The sequence below is a fragment of the Canis lupus genome, chromosome 7 (assembly GCF_048164855.1).
Source record: "Canis lupus baileyi chromosome 7, mCanLup2.hap1, whole genome shotgun sequence".
In the NCBI taxonomy this organism is placed as follows: Eukaryota; Metazoa; Chordata; class Mammalia; order Carnivora; family Canidae; genus Canis; species Canis lupus.
In genome coordinates, this window is record NC_132844.1 from 56,307,411 (window position 1) to 56,328,178 (window position 20,768).

Below are 20,768 nucleotides of genomic sequence, written 5' to 3' on the forward strand. Positions count from 1 at the left end.
GTTCCATTCAGTTGGTTTGAACTCTAGATTTTATCTTTTCAAGACCCTTGCTCTATCTACTTCATTCAGCACATGGCCCCACACACTTTCATCTGTATGACCATTTCTTGCATCAGTAGTGGCAGCCCTGTGATTATAATCCTAACTACTTTCTGCAGTGGTTCTTGCAGTTTCAAATTGGTCTTCATGAGAACACTGAAAAACCTGGGAGAGTATAATTACACATCTGACATTAAGCCTCTTCATCATACATACTTTTTTGAATTTCAATAACTACTACTATCTCCTTGAAGCAAAGACTATCTCTTATTTATTTTTATATCCTTCTATCTAACATAATGCTGGGTGCACAGCAGGTGCTCTGTAAGTTGACTTGGAACTAGTGTTTCTAAAATTATTCTCTCATCTACATTCACAGTAATAATGCAAAGCTATAGTAAAATTTTACCTTATATACAATATTTCCCTGTTTAAGAAATTTGTATCTAGTTAGAAATAGATTTCCACCAAAATGATTAAAATAAAATTAAGAGCTTTGTATTTGACGGAATGGGCCTTGGATACGATAATATATTGGCAGAGCCTTGAAAACTGTTGAGTATTTGCAAATGTAAAGTACTATTATTATCTCTGAAAGATCTAGCATAATCCTGTCAAAGATCATTTCATTTTGTTTTCAGACATTGCAACATTATTGTCTGTCACATGTTTCCTGCACCAGGCTAACTTCTGTTGTATGTTGAAGATAGCTCTTAAACTATTAACCTCAGAACAATCTGGTATGATGGCAAATCTTTTATGAGGCAATTAAATTCAGGCAAATAAAAAGGCAGAAATGACAGTAACCAAATGAAGAAAAGGCAAGATTAAATTATGCCATAAATTATAAACAGAAGGGTATATTGTTTTTCTGTTCTAAAGAAATGCCCTGCCTCATTACTAAATCCCAGCACACTACTGCTCATTCTGACCCTCCCTGTAAGTCACCTCCTTCTTGCTTCTGAAAATTATCTCCTCTATAAAATTCCGTAGCATTTTTCCCAACAACCAATGATCTCAGGAACATAGAAGAATTATAGCTCTTTCACACCACTAACATTTCATTTTTTCCTCATTAGTAAGATTAAGCCCACAGTATCAGTCAGGATTTTTAGTCACAAGCAAGAGAAACCAATTATAGCTGATTTAAGCAGAAGAAAAATTTATTTAAAGGATATTAGGTAGTTCATGAATCACCCAGAAGAATGGGCCACATCTGGGGATATTCAGACAGTAATAAATTCTCAAAATTATTCTGTGGAACTTGCCTTGGGAAGAGGACACTGATGTCTGTACTTGCACAACTAAAGACAGCAAATGGAATATAGAATACAAATACTGTTACCACCACTGGCTGCACAATTCACTATTCGTCTCAGTCAGAATCATCTTTTTTTTGGATCTGCCTCCTTGAGACTATACTGCAGAGCAAAGCCTGATGGGTTCATCTGATTGGCAGTCTTAAGTCACGCATCCAAATTATGGCTGAAAAGAAAGCCAAGAAAGTAAGCATCAGGCAGGAAAGCAAGCATCTATCTTATAGATGAGATAGCATCTCTGATTCTTACCGAGACCCACTGGGGTTCAGATGGTGGGCTGTCACAAAGAAAGACAAATATGCACTACAACTTTATGAACAGCTTCCTTTGCTACAAAGCAACTAAATTTGAATTCACAAGTAGGTAATTCTTTTAAAGATTTTATTTATTTATTCATGAGACACATAGAGAGGCAGAGATATAGGCAGAGAGAGAAGCAGGCTCCTTGGAGGAAGCCTGATGTGGGACTCGATCCCAAGACTCCAGGATCACACCCTGAGCCAGGGGCAGATGCTCAACCGCTGAGCCATCCAGGCATCCCACAGGTAGGTAATCATTATTAATGAGATCATAACCTAATATTCTAAACATTTATCACAACAAATATGAATTAATGTACAATACTTTTTATAAAATGCTATTTTGGTGTCATATCAGAAATTTCCTTTTTGAAAGACACTTTTTTGTCAGAATGTTAACAATTGTTACATGTTAAAAGGATTTGTGGGTCAAACCTAGATTAAATAATGTAGGAAAAGCTGGGTTAAAGAGATTTCTTTCCTAAAAATCATCGTAGATCTTTAATGTATCTATGTATGATATAACAGAAAGCTATAGTGTGTAGCATTTTTCCATTGATTGACTCCAAATCTCATTCCTTCTTTCTTCTCTCTCACTTTGTCTTCTTTCTTTCCTTCCATTTTTATTTCTTTCCACATCATTTGCTTTCTTTTCTTCTTTCTTTCCTCTGTCTCTTCCTATAATTTCTTCCTGGATTGGTGATTTGCAGAATACCTTTGATAAATATTCTTACTCTTTTAGATAATTGCAAAGCAGCTGTTGCTTTCAGCAAGAATAAATGACCCTATATAAACAAATCTGTCTCAATGCTGTCTGTTTTACAATCAACTTCTATTTTTAATTATGTTGTCACAGAAACTATGGAGAGATAGGAGGTCAGTCTTCATCACAATGTCCTTCTCAAAGGACTGTGTGTAATTCACATAAAGCCCCCATTCTGTAGATCAAAAATTGTCAGTGATTAGTAAATATATATTCATCCCAATTGTTTATCTGTCATAAACAAGAGTAATGACTCATACTTATATAACACTTTATACTTTTCAAAGCATTAACATAACTGAGAACTACTGATTTAATTCTAAAGTATTTTACCCATTTTGAAAGGAGCAGTCTGGAGGAGAGATAAAATTGGTACGGGTAAACGCACATGTTTAAAAATCCGAAGACCAGCTCCACTGCTTACCCTTCTCAAATATTTTGGCAGAGGATATGTTCTAATTCTGCAAAAAAACATTTGACCTGCCAGAATTTCTGCTTATCTGGATGCTTCTACCTATTCATTAATTTATTCTCCAATAACTATTTTCGTATCTACTTTATGGCAGCTTGAATAACAGTTGCTCAAAATGTAAAAGAAAAAAGAAGATCATATTATAATTATTGTCAGGAGTTTATCTGCTGTGAGACAGGAATTTCTATTCTGAAATTCTTGTGAAAGAGAGACAGAATGGTAATTCTTAGAGTAGTTTTCATTTATCATCTAAACCATTTGAGGATTTTTTCTAGTTATTTTAATTATTACTTATTCTTTAAAATTTCAATAAATAGTGCCTCTCCCAGAGAGTCTTATTCAGTTGATCAGAAGAAGCATTCTGTTTTGTTTTCTCTTAAAATTTCACTAGAGGATTTTAATATACCACCAACATTGATAACTGTCTTAAAAAATCTGGGGGACCCACTTCTTTCTCCCTATGGCAAATCCCTCTCCATGGTCTATATCAAAGTGCCCATATAAACTTAAATTACTATTTACAGCTTAATACAAAATTATGATATAAATAGCACTAAAAGTTTAAATGTAACTCTTGAGGATTATATTTTGGAAAGTGTAATACATATCAAATGATTGCTAAAGGCTCTTATTAACAATTTATAAACATCCTAGTAAGGTATCTGGATATAGCACATACATCACCAAATAGCTAATACTTGGAAACATTACTAATATTCAAAATATATAGAAAAATCAAGTAATTTGAAAGGAAAGAAAATAATGGAAAATATGAATTGGATATAGTTGAACATGGCTATGATACTACCATGAGAAAAAAAAGCCCCAAAATAAATTTAATCTAAATAATTGAATATTTGGTTACATAAAATCATCAAATTAAGTACATGGTTATCATAGGAGAATCCTCTGTAAAAAAAAAAAAAAAAAAAAAAAAAAAGTAGTCTAATACAGAGTGCCCAAGATGATGAACTAGAAAGACCCTGAACTCACATCTCCTCCATGGACACACCAAATATACACCCATTTATAGTGCAATTCTTCCTGAAGATCTGAGGGCTGACTGAACAGTTTCTGCACAACAAAATATAGACTACACAGAAGAGAACATTAAGAGAGATGCAAACATGCTAACAAAGGGAATCCCAACCCTCGGCACTGTAAATTGTAGTGGGAGTATAGTGCTGAGGTACTGTGAGCAGATTCATCTGCCCTGGGGCACATAAAAAAAGACAGAGTTTAAAAGAGCAACTAGAATATAAAAAAACAGTACTAGAACCCTGCCAAATGGCAAGAAAGCTGCTAGAACTCTCTCCAGGTAGGGAGGCTGGCAAGTGCCACAATTAACATTCTCCCTCCACCTTGATAGTGCAGACAGGATTCAGGGTCTAAGTGCCATTGCTGGCCTGCTGCCTCAACAAGCCCCAGGCTCCTAGTCCTTACCAGTCCTGGATGCCCTGGGACACAGAGGGGAAAAAAATGTGGTTTAAAGAGCAAATAAAACATAAAGATTCTTGCCTTAGAACTCTGCTAAATGTCAGGGGAGCTGCTGGAATTCTCTCCAGATCAGAAGCCCTGGCAAGTGCCAGGGCTTGTTTCCTCTCCATTTTGATAGTGAGGACGGAAGCAGAATCCAGGTGTCTAGTTGACCTAGCACCTCAGGGAGCCCCAAGCCCCTAGCCCATAACAGCCCCAGCCATCCTATCAGGGTGGCCCTAGAACAAGATACCAAGTCATACCTGATCAGTGCTCACTGGAGTTCCAGCCATCTCAGAAGATGACACAGACACAAGGCAGGCACCCTGGAAAACTTTAGGCTCATACCACTTCAGCTCCAGATAACTTATCTAGGCACCACCAGTGCAAAATGACATGCGACCTCCTAGCCCATGTGTGCTTCTGCTCTGGGTGACTCCTCAGAGTACCCCCTCTGTGGAGCACCCTCGGACAACTTGGCCTATGCTCAACTCAACTCCAGCCACCCTGCCAGGGAAATCCCTGTGTAGAGCACACTGGAACCCCCAGCCTGCTCCTATTTCAGCTTCGGCTATCCTTCCAGATGCCCTCTGTGTAGAGAGCCCCAAGATCCCCCAGATTGTACCCACTTCAGGTTTAGCTATCCTGCCAAGGTGCCATCTGAATGGAGAGCCTCAAAATCCTCCAGATTGTACGCACTTCAGGTTCAGCTATCTTGCCAGGGTACCATCTATATGGAAAGACCCAGAACTGCTCTGAAACATTCCCACTTCAGCTTAGCCATCTAATCAGGAGGTCCCAAAACTGAATTCACATGAACCCCTAGCCCGTGCCAGCCACAACTCCAGCCTGTCAAAGTCACCAGGTACACAGAGTCAATACAACCATAAAAAATATATGGAAAACCATAAATCATTCCTTTAGTTTAGGAAAAGTGTCTCTTTCACCAAATTCATAAAAACAAACACAGGAAGTCAAGCAAAATGAAGAGATGAGCTTCATTTCATATGATTATGAAATGCATAGGCTTTTCATATGCATTGCATATGCTTCAAATGAAAGAATAAGATGAAACCTCAGAAAAAGAACTAAATAAATGGAAATAAGCAATTTATCTGATTAAAAGTTCAATGTAATAATTCGAAGATGATAGCCAGACTGTAGAGAGGAGGATGAATAAAGTGAGGATCAACAAAGATACAGGGAATATAAAAAAGAATCAATCAAAATTGGAAAATATATAGTTGAAATGAAAATTACATTAAAGGAAACCAACAGTAGATCAGAGAATGCCATAGAATAGATCAGCAATCTGTAGGACAGGGTAATAGAAAGTACCTATGCTGAACAGTAAAAAGAAAAAAGAATTTTAAAAAAATGAGGCTAGATTAAGGGATCATTTAGACGATATCAAGTGAACAAACATTTGCATAATAAGAATCCAAGAAGGAGAAGAGAGAATGGGGTAGAACCTAGGTGAAGAAATAATAGCTGAAAATTTTTTTGTCCTGGGGAAAACAAAACAAAACAAAACAAAACAAAACAAAACAGACATCCAGCTTCAGGAAGCACAGAGTTCCAAATAATATGAACCAAAAAAGGTAATGATAAAAAGGGAATTTTAAAAGCAGCAAAAGAGAAGCAACTAGTTATGTATAAGGGATACTCCATAAGGATAGCAGCTGATTTTTCAGCAGAACTTTGCAGGCCAGAAGAGAGAGGCATGACATATTTAAAATGTTAAAAGGAAAAAAAAAAAAAAAAAAAAAAAAACATACAGCCAAGAATACTCTTACCAGCAGGCCATCATTCAAAATTGAAGGAGAGATAGTTTCCTAGACAAACATAAGTTAAAGGAGTTTATTGTCACTAAACAGGCTTTATAAAAATGTTAAAGAGACTTCTTTAAGGGGAAAAGGAAAAGCCATAATGAGAAATACTAAAATTATGAGAGGAAAAATGTCATGATTAAAAGCAAACATATAGTAAAAGTACTAGAGTAATAAATTATAAAGTAATAAAGGCTAAAATCAATAGCAAAATAAAAACAATTAGGTAAGGGAATTCACAAAATGAAAAGATGTAAAATATGATAACATATACACAAAACATGAAAGAGTAAAAATAAAGTTCTTCTAGAATGTAAAGCACTTAAGTAACCATGAACTTAATATAGACTACTATATATTTAGGATGTTATATATGAACCTCTTGGGAACCACAGACCAAAACTACACTAGATACACAAAAAATAGAGAAAGAAAGCCAATGATACATTAGAGAAAGTCATCAATCATGAACAAAAGAGAAAGAGATAAAGGAACAGAGAAGAAATACAAAAGCAACCATAAAACAGTTAACAAAATGGCAATAGTACATAACTACTAATAATTAATTTAAATGTAAAGAGTCTAAATGCTCTAATAAAAAGATATTAGGCAGACAGAATGAATGAAAAAGCAAAACCCATCCATATGAGGCCTATAAGAGACACAATTTAGACTAAAGGTACAAAGAGAGTGAAAGTAAAGGGATGGAAAAATATATTGCATGCAACTGAAAGTGGGGGAAAAAAGCTGGGGTAGCCATACTTCTATCAGACAAAATAGACCTTAAAACAAAGACTGTAACAAGAAACAAAGAATGGCATTGCAGAATATTAAAGAGATCAATCCCACAAGAGGAAAAAACAATTGTAAATATCTATGCACCCAACATTGAAGCATCTAAATACATAAAGCAAATATTGACAAAAATAAAGAGAGAAATTGACTATCATGTAATAATAGTAGGGCGCTTTAACATCCTGCTCTACATCAATGGGTAGAGCATCCAGACTGAAAATCAATAAAGAAACAGTATATTTGAGTGACACATTAGACAAGATGGACTTAACAGATATATACAGAACATTCTATCCAAAAAACAAACAAAACTAAACAAAACAAAAAACCTCAAAAACCAGAATACATATATTTTCAAGTGCAGAAGGAACATTCTCCAGAATAGATTACAAAACAAATATCAATAAATTTAAGAAGATTGAAATCATATCAAACATCTTTTCCAAAAACAGTATGAGACTAGAAATTAGTTATAAGGAAAAAACTGGAAAAAAACACCAATATGTGCAGGCTAAGCAACATGTTACTAAATAGTCAATGGGTCAATAAAAGAATCAAAGAGGAAGTCAAAATATATCTGGATACAAATAAAATGGAAATACATTAGTTTAAAATATTGGGAACACAGTAAAAGCAGTTCTTTTTTTTTTTTTTTTTTTTTTTTAATTTATGATAGTCACACAGAGAGAGAGAGGCAGAGACACAGGCAGAGGGAGAAGCAGGATCCATGCACCAGGAGCCCGACGTGGGACTCTATCCCGGGTCTCCAGGATCACGCCCTGGGCCAAAGGCAGGCGCCAAACTGCTACGCCACCCAGGGATCCCAGTAAAAGCAGTTCTAAAAGGGAAATATTATACTAATACAGATAAACCTACTTCAAAAAATAGGAATAATTTCACATAAACAATACAACTTTGCATCTAAAAGGACTAGAAAAACAATAAACGAAGCCCAAAGTTAGTAGAAGGAAAGACATAATAAAGAAAAATTAATGACATAGAGACCAAAAAATAGAAAAGATCAATGAAGCCAAGATCAGTTCCTTTGAAAATAAAATTAATAAAACTTTAGTCAAGATCAGCAAGAAAAAAAGAGGACCTGAATAAATACAACCAAAAAATGAAAGAGGAGAAGAACCAACACAACAGAAATACAAAGGATTATAAGAGACTACAATGAAAAATTATATGCCAATTAATTGGACAACGTAGAAGAAATAGACAAATTGCTAGAAACAAACAACCTTCTAAAACTGAACCCAAAGAATCAGACCAATTTCTACAAACAAAATCAATTTGGTCATCAAAAATGCCAAACTGGGGCTCCTGGGTGGCTCAGTTGGTTAAGCGTTGGGACTCTTGATTGAGGCTCAGGTAATGATCTCAGGGCTGTGAGATTAAATCCCCATGTCCGACTCCATGGTAGGCATGGATTCTTTTTCTCCCCCTCCTTTTGCCTCTCCCCTGGCTCATGCTCTCTCTCTCTAAATTAAAAAAAAAAAAAAAAAATTCCAAACAAACAAAAATCTAGGCCCCGATGAATTCACAGGTGAATTTCGCTAAACATTTAAAGAAGAGTTAATATCTACTCTCCTCAAACTATTCCAAAAACTAGAAGTGGAAATAACACTTCCAAACACATTCTACATGGCCATCATACACTGATACTGAAACCAGACAAATACACTCCAAAAAGGGTAAACAAACAAAAGAATGAATAAAAGAAGAAAGAAAGAAAGAAAAAGAAAGAAAGAAAGAAAGAAAGAAAGAAAGAAAGAGAAAGAAAGAAAAGAAAGAAAAAGAAAGAAGAAAGAAAGAAAGAAAGAAAGAAAGAAAGAAAGAAAGAAAGAAAGAAAAGAAAGAAAGAAAGAAAGAAAGAAAGAAAGAAAGAAAGAAAGAAAGAAAGAAAGAAAGAAAGAAAGAAAGAAAAAAGAAAGAGAAAAAAAGAGAAAACTACAGGTGAATATCCCACATGAACATGGATCCAAAACTCCTTAAAAAAATATTAGCAAGCACATTCAACAATACATTAAATGGATCATTCACCACAATCAGGTAGGATTTATTCCAAGGATGCAAAGATGGTTCAATATTTTCAAATCAATCAATGTGATACACCACATTTAAAAAGTAAACGACAAAAAATCATATAATCATCTCAATAGATACATAAAAGGCATTTGGCAAAATTCAACATCCATTTATGATAAAAAATAAAACCTCTCAGCAAAGTGGGCTTTGAGGAGACGTAGCTCAATACAATAAAGGCCGTGTATAAAAAAGCCAACATCATACTCAATGGTGAAACTAAGAACTTCCTCTGAGATTGGCACAAGAGAAGGATTCTATTCTCACTACTCTTATTCCACATAGTACATCCTAGCCACACAATCAGACAAGAGAAAGAAATAAAAGGCATCCAAGTTGGTAAGAAACAAGAAAAATTGTTACTATTTTCACATGACAGGATATTATACATAGAAAATTCTAAAGACTCAACCAAAAAGCTATTAGAACCAATAAATGAACTCAGTATAGATGCAGGATAAGAAATTAATACACAGAAATCTCTTGCATTTCTATATGCCAATAATAAAGTAGCACAAAAAGAAATTATGAAAACAATTCCACTTGCAATAACACTGAAAGAACAAAATACCTCCAAATAAACTTAACCAAGAAGGTGAAAAAAAACCTATTCTGAAAACCATAAAACATTGGTGAAAGAAATTGAAGACAACACACACAAATGGAAAGATATACCATGTCTATGGATTGGAAGAATTAATATTGTTAAAATGTTCATATTATCCAAAGTGATCTACAGATTCAATGTAATACATATCAAAATATCAATAGCATTTTCACGGAATTAGAACAAATAATCTTAAAATTTGTGTGGAATCACGAAAAGATGCCAAATAGCCAAAGTAATCTTCAGAAAGAACAAAACTGGAGGTATCATAAAATCAGATTTCCTGATATACTATAGGGACACCTGGGTGGCTCAGTGGTTGAGTGTGTCTGCCTTTAGTTCAGGTTGTGATCCTGGGGTCCTGGGATTGAGTCCCATATTGGGCTCCCCGCAGGGAGTCTGCTTCTCCCTCTGCCTATGTTATTGCCTATCTCTGTGTCATTCATAAATAAATACATAAAATTTATTTTATTTATTTAAATAAGAACTATAATAAAACAGTATTTAGTGGCACAAAAATAGACACATAGATCAATAGAACAGATAGAGAGCCCAGAAACAAATCCATGCTTAGATGGTCAATTAATCTACAGCAAAGGAAACAAGACTATACAATAGAGAAAGAAAGTCTCTCAAATAACTGATGCAGGAAAAACTGGACAGCTACTTGCAAAAGAATAAAACTGGACCACTTTTTTGCCATTTACAAAAATAAACTCAAAATGGATTAAAGATCTAAATGTGAGATCTAAAATCATAAAATCCCTAGAAGAAAACATAGGCAGTAACCTCTTTGATATCACCTTAGCAACATTTTTCTAGATGTGCATCCTTAAATAAGAGATACAAAGGAAAAAAAATAAACTATTGGGGCTACAACAAAATTAAAAGCTTTTTCTCAATGAAGAAAACCATCAAAACCATCAAAGGGAAAAGTATTCTACTGAATGGGAGAAGATATTTGCAAATGATATGTCCAATTAATAGCCAAAATATATAAAGGACTTATAGAACTCAACACCAAAAGAATAATCCAAATTCAAAACAGGCAGGGATTCTCCACAGACATTTAAAAAGCAAAGACACATAATAATTAACAAATGAAAAGATGTTGAACATCATTAGTCTCAAAGAAATACAGAGCAAAACCACAATGAGAGCTTATTTCACACAAGTCAGAATAGCTAGTATCAAAAAGATAATAAATAGCAAATGTTGGTGAAGAAAAAGATGTAGAACATGTATATATGGAGTCTGAGAAGGAGGAGAGAAAGAAAGTAGAAGAATATATTTGAAGAAATCAAGGCCAGAAATTTCTCCTGTTTGATGATAAACATATGGGATCTAGAATATTAATAAATCCCCAAAAAGATAAATATAAAGAAAATATGTCATATTCAAATTGCCAAAAACTAAAAATAATGAGAAAATCTTGACAACAGACAGAAAAAAATGACATTTTATACAAGGGAATAACAATTTCAATGAAGGCAGACTTTTTATTTATAGATATGGAGGCTGGAAGATAATGGAAAACACTTCTTAAGTACTAAAATAAAACATTCTCAACTCAAAATATTATATTTAGTGGGAAAAGAATCCTTGAAAAAGGAAAGCAAAACAAAGCACATTAAAAAAAAAAAAGAAGCTAAAATAATAAGTTCAAATCATTTCCAGGAGACATTCACTATCTGAAATAGGTGTTCATGTTACATGAATTCTCACCTTTGCTCTCTTGCTTTTCAGAGTTTTTTTTTTTGTTTGTTTGTTTGTTTGTTTGTTTGTTTTAACCTGGTATCTAATCTGCAGTCATTTGGTTTGAGAAAGAAAACCTATGACACTCAGAAACCAGCAGCATCTCTCAGGTGTCCCAAAAGCTGCCTGTCATGTTACTAATTGTAGTTTCTTATTTGAAGGACACTGTACTTGAAAGATAATACCAAAGATAAAGGAAGTGGTATATAACTGAATTAAGGCTAAATGGTTTTCTTAATAAAATTTCCCTCTGGGAATGAGCAAAGCTCTAGTAACCTTAAAAGTCCCTCTGACATTTCAAACCTAATGACACTAATACTTTCTTCCTACCTGGTAGTAGTCTCCAGTATTCACTTCCTTTCTTTATATCTCCCCTTAAAATAAAAGTCAGTAGCTCTCTCATTACCTGATTTTAATACTTTGGACTCTTTGCATTCTTTTGGTGTGTTTTTGTAATTGGAAAATAAATATATATTGGAAAGTAGGAACTTTCACAACTTTTAATTAAATACTGTCAGTGGCAACATAAATCTACTCTTAAAGATGCATGTCATTGAAAAGTTTAAATTTTGTTTAAAACTTATTCACATTCTTTGAGTAGGATAATCACTCTGAATATGCAAACAAAAACAAGTACTACTCATAGTAATAGTAAAATTATGTTAGTAGTATTTAAAGGTTCATCTTCCAAAAAAAAAAAGATTTGTACAATTTAGGGGTTTTAAATTAAAAATATAGAGATTCTAATTAAGATGAAACAGACAAATAACTTTCCATATGGATAAGATATAAAGAATTGTTTGTGGATAATATAAGCTAACAAGTGTAAAGTATTTCTAAATCTTTGTAAATACTTTGATCAGTTAACAGTTTTTCCTACTTTCCTGATGCTTTCTTTATTAACATCTAAATTTCTAATATTGATAAAGAATATTGCATGGAAAAAAATCTAAGAACTGTTTGAGAGATTTGTTCAATTAGCTTGGAGCAATCTTAAATAAAGATTAGTAATAATTTCAACCAATACAACCAGTTAGCTGGCTATGCTGCTAAGATAATTACAGTATTCTTTATTTGGAAATAAGTCTTAATTTTCCTCTATTTAAGAATGAACTTCACAGAAAGAAATTAAAAGATTAGATGTTTTTATACAATACTCCCTGTAGACATCTCTTGTATAAGTTTTGCTTTCTGGAAAAGCCCCAGATGATATTTTATCAGTGGAGAAGAGAGAGTGATTAAGATGTAACTGTAGGTATAATCTAAATTATCAGGATACAAGATAGCTCTAGGTTCCCAAATTTTCTAATTATCAAAATGATGCAGCTTTTTATTTATTTATTTTTTTAAGTATATACCCAAGATTTCCTTCACAAGAAAATCAATGTGATTCAGCAGGTTTGGGATGGGTCCCAGGAATCCTTGAAATCAGCCCAGATAAGAAGATCCATTAAATTTGGTTATCTATGGTAGAAAAGAGAAGTAATTTAGGAAGATTAAACTATTTAATAAAGGAAGCTCCAAGCAATATTCCTAGCAGTCATAATTCAAAAGAGCCAAAAGATGGAAGCAACCCCACTGTCCACTGACAGATGAACAAATAAACGAGATGTGGTATATACCTACAATGGAATTTTCTGACACATGCTAAAACATGAATAAAACTTGAGGACATTTAGAAATAAGCAGTCACAAAAAGACAAATTCTGTTAAGATTCCATTTATATGAGATATCTAGAGTAGTCAAATACATAGAAACAAAAAGTAAAATGGTGTTTGCGGGGGCTGATGAGGAGAGGAAATGGGGACTTGTTTTATGGGTATAGAATTTGAGGGGTTTTTTTAAGATTTATTTATTTAAGAGAGAAAGAGAAAGAGCAGGGGAAGTGGCAAGGGAAGAGGGAGAGTGAGAGAGAGAATCACAAGCAGACTCCCCGCTGAGCAGGGAGCCAACTTGGAGCTTCATCCCACATTCCACCACCTTGAGATCATGACCTGAACTGAAATCTAGAGTAGGGCACTTAACTGACTAAGCTATCTAGGTGCCCCTGGAATTTGAGTTTTGCAAAATGAAGAAGTTCTGGAGGTTGACTGCACAACAATTTGAATATACTTAACACCACTGACTTGTATACTAAAAATTGGTTAAGATGGTACATTTTATGTTATGCGTATTTTACTAGGATAAGAATGTTTTAAAAGAACTTCAGTAGCAAAAACATAATTTTCTTATTCACACTTTCGCTGTGAAACAGAACTGTGAAAATATGATATACTCCATATATAATACTCATTGCTAACCTGCCATCTTGAAAGGAAAAAAAAAAATTAATTGTAGAAATAGCCCATCCCTCTCCCAGCAGCAGAGATGCCAGGGGAGTTTTCCTGTCTATAAGGGTTTATACATCAAAGGGAGGTGTGAGTACAGAGCCCTTGAATAAGATTCTGGATCAAACATGACATAATTAGAGGAAAATTATCTGGTCTAAATGATTGAAAAGATCCTCAGAGTGAACACAACACTGGAGTATAAAGGTGCACAAATAATTTTGTATTTATTATTAATTTCATTCAAGATTATATTTCACAGATTGCTTTTCTCAGATTAAAACGCAGATAAAGCTCTGAACCTAGATAGTGACTCACCTTCAAGAATCAGCAGCATTTTACAGAAAAAGCACTGTCCTGTAATTTATCAGCACCTCTCTGGGAGCTCCCAGAGTATTTATAGCTTGGTGATTCATAGTTCCCAGGCTTAAAGTCTGTGCTGGGTAGTCGGTTTATTCATTAGGCCGTGCCACATTATCCCAAATAAACTAAACCGATTTATTAGCAAAATGAGAGAAAGTAATCCCTGGAAACTCATCAAACATAATCCTGGGCACTACGTGGTCATGGAAATTGCCACCTTGACAATTGAAAAATTCATGTCTCAAATGAAAATATTAAATTATTTCAACTATAAGAACAAATAGAGAAGTCACATGGATGTGAATGTTGGTTGTGTATGCATGGATGTGCTGTGCAATTAATATACCATAAAAGTTCATGATGTTTTTGAAAATATCACATGGATCATAGAATTTTGTTTAGTTTACTTATACAAAAAATTGAGATTACTATATTTCAAGAACTTTTAATTTTTTTAATTCCAAAAGTCCAGGATATATAATAAAAATAGACAATTACCCTTAATTTCTAAATGCTGAACTTTTCAGAGCACTGATAATTCAATTTAATAAACCTTTATTTGCCTATGTGTAAAGCACTGTCTGCATAAATAAGTAATGTTAAGTTTCTATCCCTAAGGATTTTGTACTTTATTAGAAAAAGAGATATACCAGAATCTGTCCCTTGGCTGTACTCTACATTAAAACTGCCTGAGAGAAAAAAAAAAAAAAAGTGAATGGCCAGCTCTAACCCTAGAGGTTTTGATTTAATTTACCTGACTCTGGGCCTGCAACTATTTGTTGTGGTGGTGGTGGTGGTATTTAATTCCCCAAAAGATGCTAATATGCAGAATAAAATGAGCAGTTCTCAACAAATCTTAATTCAAAATAAGATGTTTCCAGGTCCATGTGGTTGATTAAATACACTAAACTTCTCCCCTTCCTTTCTAATATTTTTATGAAATGAGAGAAAATATGTATTTAAAAAATAGCAAAGCTGAAAAAAATGTTTTTAAGGATGTCATGAGAAGATGAGACTTCTAGAGGAATTTCTAGAAAGCAGATAGAATAATTTTGCTGGAGATAATAGTATGGAAGAGTCACAGCCCAAACCAAGCAGAGACAACCAGATTCAGAGCAGTTTTCCCCTGGGTTGTTTCAGAGATGCTTCCACGTGGGAATCAAGAAATAAGATTATGATATTTAAAAAAAAGATAATAGCCTTTTTTAAAAATGCATCTACATCATGGCAGTTGTGCCCCTGCTTCCCTGTGTATAGAGAGGGGATGAAGTCTCCCAGATAAAGCACAGTAACTGCTCTCTGAGAAAGGATTTAGGAGTGCTCCTACTGAGGGTATTAGCAACTGATTAGCAAGAAGAACTGTTGACTCTGCACCTCCTCATCCCACGCAAAGGGGGTAAGGTGAACAGACACATAAAAGACAGGTAGCTCTATATGAATAAAATAAACTAAAATATTCCTCATATGAATTAAACCCCCTCTTTATTTTGGCAAATATAGGAATCTCTGGACTGCCTGCTCACATGCCCTGTGTGGAAGCAAGGCTGTTGGTATGAACAATCCTCACATCATAATGGCCACAATTAGTTATTGCAGAGGAGAGAGACCTGCAGAGGAAACTGACCCAAAAAATCACAGGAAAGAAAACTCAAGATTGATTCCCAAGTATTCATCAGCATGACCCTTAATTCCTAACTATGAGTGGATATCTAATGATCATCAGACATAGAGGGAAAATCAGGAGCATAAAAAAGAAGGATCAAATGCATAAACCGAAAACATGATCTTGAAAGAAACAATTTGTTTAGGTATTAAGAGAATTTTCAAAAAGACTACTTGATATATTTGGGATTATCTGAAAAGAACAGGAGCAAATTGCTATGAATAAAAATGTCCCATGATAAAAGAGCATTGGCCACTTTGAGATGGCACCAACACCAGGCCACAAGTGGACCGGAGTCCCTGACCTGATGCTGGAGATGCCACAATGCCACACCATGAGACGGGGAGGACGAGAAGAGAAAAATGAAAGAATCCTACTGGATATTTTATATATGAAAAGTAGGAGTTTTGATTGAGACCAAAAAAGAGCTGTAATCAAAATAATTGGCTAGAATTTAGAAATATTACTGAAAAACTCTTCTACAAAAAAAAAAAACAACGTACATTTATGGATCTCTAATCAGCATCATCTTTATACCACAGCAAATTCTAAGAATTATCTTAGACCCTCTCTTTGAGGACCTGAATTCCTACAAAGATGGTATAGCTAACTATTCCCATTTTTCTTGAGAAACTTTCTATTCTTACTTTCTTTTGTACCACCTCCTTGATTTTCCTTCTGACTTACAACTAGCAACTCTTTCCCATCGTCTTTTATGATGAAATAGTCTGTGTCACCAAAACATTGAAATGTGACTAGGATTTGTTTACTTTATTGAACTATTCTTCAGTGAACTCATCCTGTCCCCTGGCTTTGTGTAACATTTTAATGTGGATGATTACCAAGCCGTTATTTCCTGTCCTAAGTTTCAGAACTCCAGATACTAACAGACAACTTGTGTATTTTGCTGTTCCACACACTGGCCTATAAATATCCCAAACATACAAGAGCTTAAAGGAACTCTGAATTCCTCTCACTCAAATCCTGTTTCTCCTCAGTCTGCCCTATCTCTACAAAAGATATTACAATCCCCTACTAGCCTGATCTAAATCTCAAATTCTTCTCTTTTAATCACCAGTACCTAATCAATTCGCAAGTTATAACTCTGTACTCATACCATTACCTTTATCTACCCTATTCCCCATCTCTACACTGCCATCCTATACCAGACTACCAACATTATTTGCCAGATTCTCCTGAAAGCTTTTTATCTGGTCTCCTTTCCTTCATTTTTGTGCCTCTCAAATCATTCTCCATGGAGTGACCAGACCAATTCTGTAAAGTTTAATTAGATCCTGTAGACCTCATGTCTATATAATGCCCAGGCATTATTTTCCACTGCATTTAATGTATATAAAATAAGATATATTGGGTTCTAAATTTGGCTACTGAATTTCTCCATATGTCTGATGAGCTTTAGCTTTCCATTTATAGTTATGAATTAAAAACCAGATTGATAAATGTTCATAGGAGGCATGAGTTTTCTTAGTGATTTTGTAGGTCAGGTTTAACTACTGGCCTTTTCCACTGCATTTAAATAAAGCCATTTCACAATGTATAGATATATCAAATCATCACATTGCGCATCTTACATATGTACAATTTTTGTTTGTCAATTATATCTCTATAAAGCTGAAAAGATAAATAAAACATAAAATAGAAACCTTTGGATTATACTCTCTATATGGGTGGATTGTATCTCAATAGTTACATGTAAATTATATCTCAATAAATCTTTTACTAATAAATAAATAGTGAGGAGAGAGGCACCTAGGTGACTCAGTTGGTTAAACCTTTGTCTTTGGCTCGGGTCATAATCGCAGGGTCCTAGGATAGAGCCCAGCATCAACCTCCATGCTCAACACAAAGACTGCTAGAGATTCCCTCTCCCTCTGTCTCTCCTCCCATCTCTCTCTCTCTAAAATAAATAAATAAACTTTTAAAAAATAAACAGTGAGGAGAAAAAACAAATATATATCATACATACATATAATCAAACTATTTACTTTGGTTTACAATGCCTTGGATTACCTAACCATTGCCTGTAGGTCTGACCTCATTTCATGCCGCTCAACTTCTTTCTCATGCTGCAGATGCAGTAGCATTCTGTTTAGAATTCGTCAAGCTCTTTCCAATCCTAAAATGTTTGTAATAGCTATTTTTTTTAATGCTTGAAATATTATTTCCCTATCTTTTCATGACTATGATCATTTACATCACAACTTAAATGTTTACATTCTTCTAACAAAGGTGTTTTCTGACAAATCCATTGAAAAATGTCACCCAGGTATTATGTACTCCACCATCTGAGTTTAATTCTTATCTCAAAACATGGAATCTTCTATTTTTTCTTCTTTTTGTATGTTTGTTTTTCTAATGTATTCCCTCCTCTAACCATGATTATTACATTCCAGAATGAGTGGAAGTTCGGAGGGAAGGATACAATAAACTAACAAAAATAGTAATAAAATTAAGCCAGGTGGATTGGTGTTTTTCATCAATTCTGAATATTGTCAGCCATTGTCCCATCAAATGTTCTACATCCCATCTCCTGCCCCATTCTTCTACTAGAATTATACTTTTTTTTTCAAAGATTTTATTTATTTATTCATGAGAGACACAGAGAGAGAGAGAGAGACAGAGACATAGGCAGAGGGAGAAACAGGCTCCATGCAGGGAGCCAGGCATGGAACCCAAACCTGTAGGCCCTGGGCCAAAAGCAACGCTAAACCGCTGAGCCATCTGGGCTGCCCTAGCTTCTGGTTTTTAAAAACTATCTTCTATTTACTATCTTTTCAGCTCTGTGTAGTGCGCTGCTAACCATTTATGTTTTTATCATTACCTAATGTATATTCATTCTGGAATAACTTCACTAGTTCATACTTTTTAAAAACATGCTTTTTTGCATATTTATAGCTGCTGTATCTGGAGATATTTTTAATATGTTCTTTATTTATTTAAATGTAGTAAGGAAGGTTATTTTATAATAAAAGTCTACGAATTCCAATATTTGAAGATTTTATAAGTCTGTTTCTACTGTCATTTGTATTATTTTTTGCTTATACTTTTTAAAAAAGATTTTATTTATTTATTTGAGAGAGAGGGAGAGAAAGAGAGAGAGAGAGAGATAAATAGAGCACAAGAAGGAGGAGATGGAGAAGCAGCACCCCCTTAATGCAGGGCTCAATTCCAGGGTCTTAAGATCATGACCTGAGCAGAAGGCAGATGCTTAACCTGCTGAGCCACCCAGGCACCCCATGATGCTTTTTTTTTTTCCTTATCTGTTTACTGGGTACTTGTTGCTTATAAAAAAATAAAAAAATAAATAAAAAAAAAAAAAACTTGTGTTAATTCCCTGAGGCCTGGGATAAAATGCCTTCTTTTAGAGATACTATGTATTTGTTTTTCTTGGGTACTTAAGACCACTACCAGTGTGGGATCACTTGAAACTGAGTCCTAAATCCCAGGAATGTGAATTGGACAAATCCAAGTAGCATCAATCAACAGATAAATTCTTTTGGGGAAAATTATCCACCTGGCTTTTGTCCATCATCTTCTTAGAGCCAGAGAAACTCTCCATGAATTTCCTTGTAATTTGGGGAGAGATAGGATTTTATTTTTGGTTGATCTGTACCAAGAAGTATCTTAGTTCGGATTGATACAACAAAAATACCATGGGCTGCATGGCTTAAGTGACAAACATTTTTTTCATATGGTTCTAGAGGCTGGGAAGTCCAAAATCAAGGTGCAGGCACATTCAATGTCTGGTGACAAACATTTTTTTCATATGGTTCTAGAGGCTGGGAAGTCCAAAATCAAGGTGCAGGCACATTCAATGTCTGGACCTTCCTGGTTCATAAATGGCCTTCTTTTTTGTGGTGTCTTCACATGGTAGAAAAAGTGAAGGAGCTCTCTGGGGCTTCTTTTATAAGAGCGCTAATCCCCTTTATAACATCTCCACCCGCATGACCTAATCACTTCCTAAAAGCCCTACCTTCTAATCCTATCACATTGGGGATTATGTTTCAACACAGGAATTTTGGAGGCCATATTGTTCAGTCTTTAGCAATAAGTAAATTCTCAAAGACCAAGTTCAGTGATGTAATGAAAAGAATCTAATAACTTAAAGCAGGGCTTGGTCTTGATATCTGTCCCCATTTTCCAGATCAAGTTCAGTGCTGGAATGAAGAGAGTCTAGTAACTCAAAGCAGGGCCTGGTCTTTGACATCCATCTCCATTTTCCAGACATGTAACTGGTACCATGAATTAGATTCCTCTCTGGCAACATTGACATAAGATGCTCAACTTATACCTTTGAGTTTTGACTATCTCTTAAAATTTTGCCTGGTAATTTCTCCTGACTTATCAGTTTTTATAGCATAAATTTTAAGGTTTTTTTTTTTTTTTTTTCCAGCATTTTCTCTCTCAATGGGATAGTTTCTCTGAGAAATATATGTTACTACTAGAAATAGAAATATTGATGAGAACATAGCTTGGTACACACTGGGTCCTCAATTAATATTTGTTTCATGATAAAGAAGGAAAAGAAAAGAAAAAAGAGAGAATAGGAGAGAAGAGAAGAAAGAAAAGAGAAAGAGAAAGAGGTGGGGAGGAAATGGTGAAGCCTCTCTAGGTGATGTGAAAAAGTTTGGACTTTGTGTTAAAAATGAAGAGCAGTCATATAAATTGGTTTGTTTGTTTTGTTTTGTTTTTAACACAGGGCATGATGTTCACATTTTGGATATGGAATGAGGAAAACGGATTGCAGCAAAGCTAGTGTTAATGTAAGAAAACAGTAAATTGGACTAGGATTGGATGTATGAAAGAATACAAGTAGATAGAACTCAGAGCTAGTTCACATATGAAATTCAAGAACTTGATGACATTGATGTAGAACATGAGTGAGAGGTGAGAGCATGAGTCAAGCACTGAACCGCTGAGCCACCCACGGATCCCAGATGTATATTTTAAT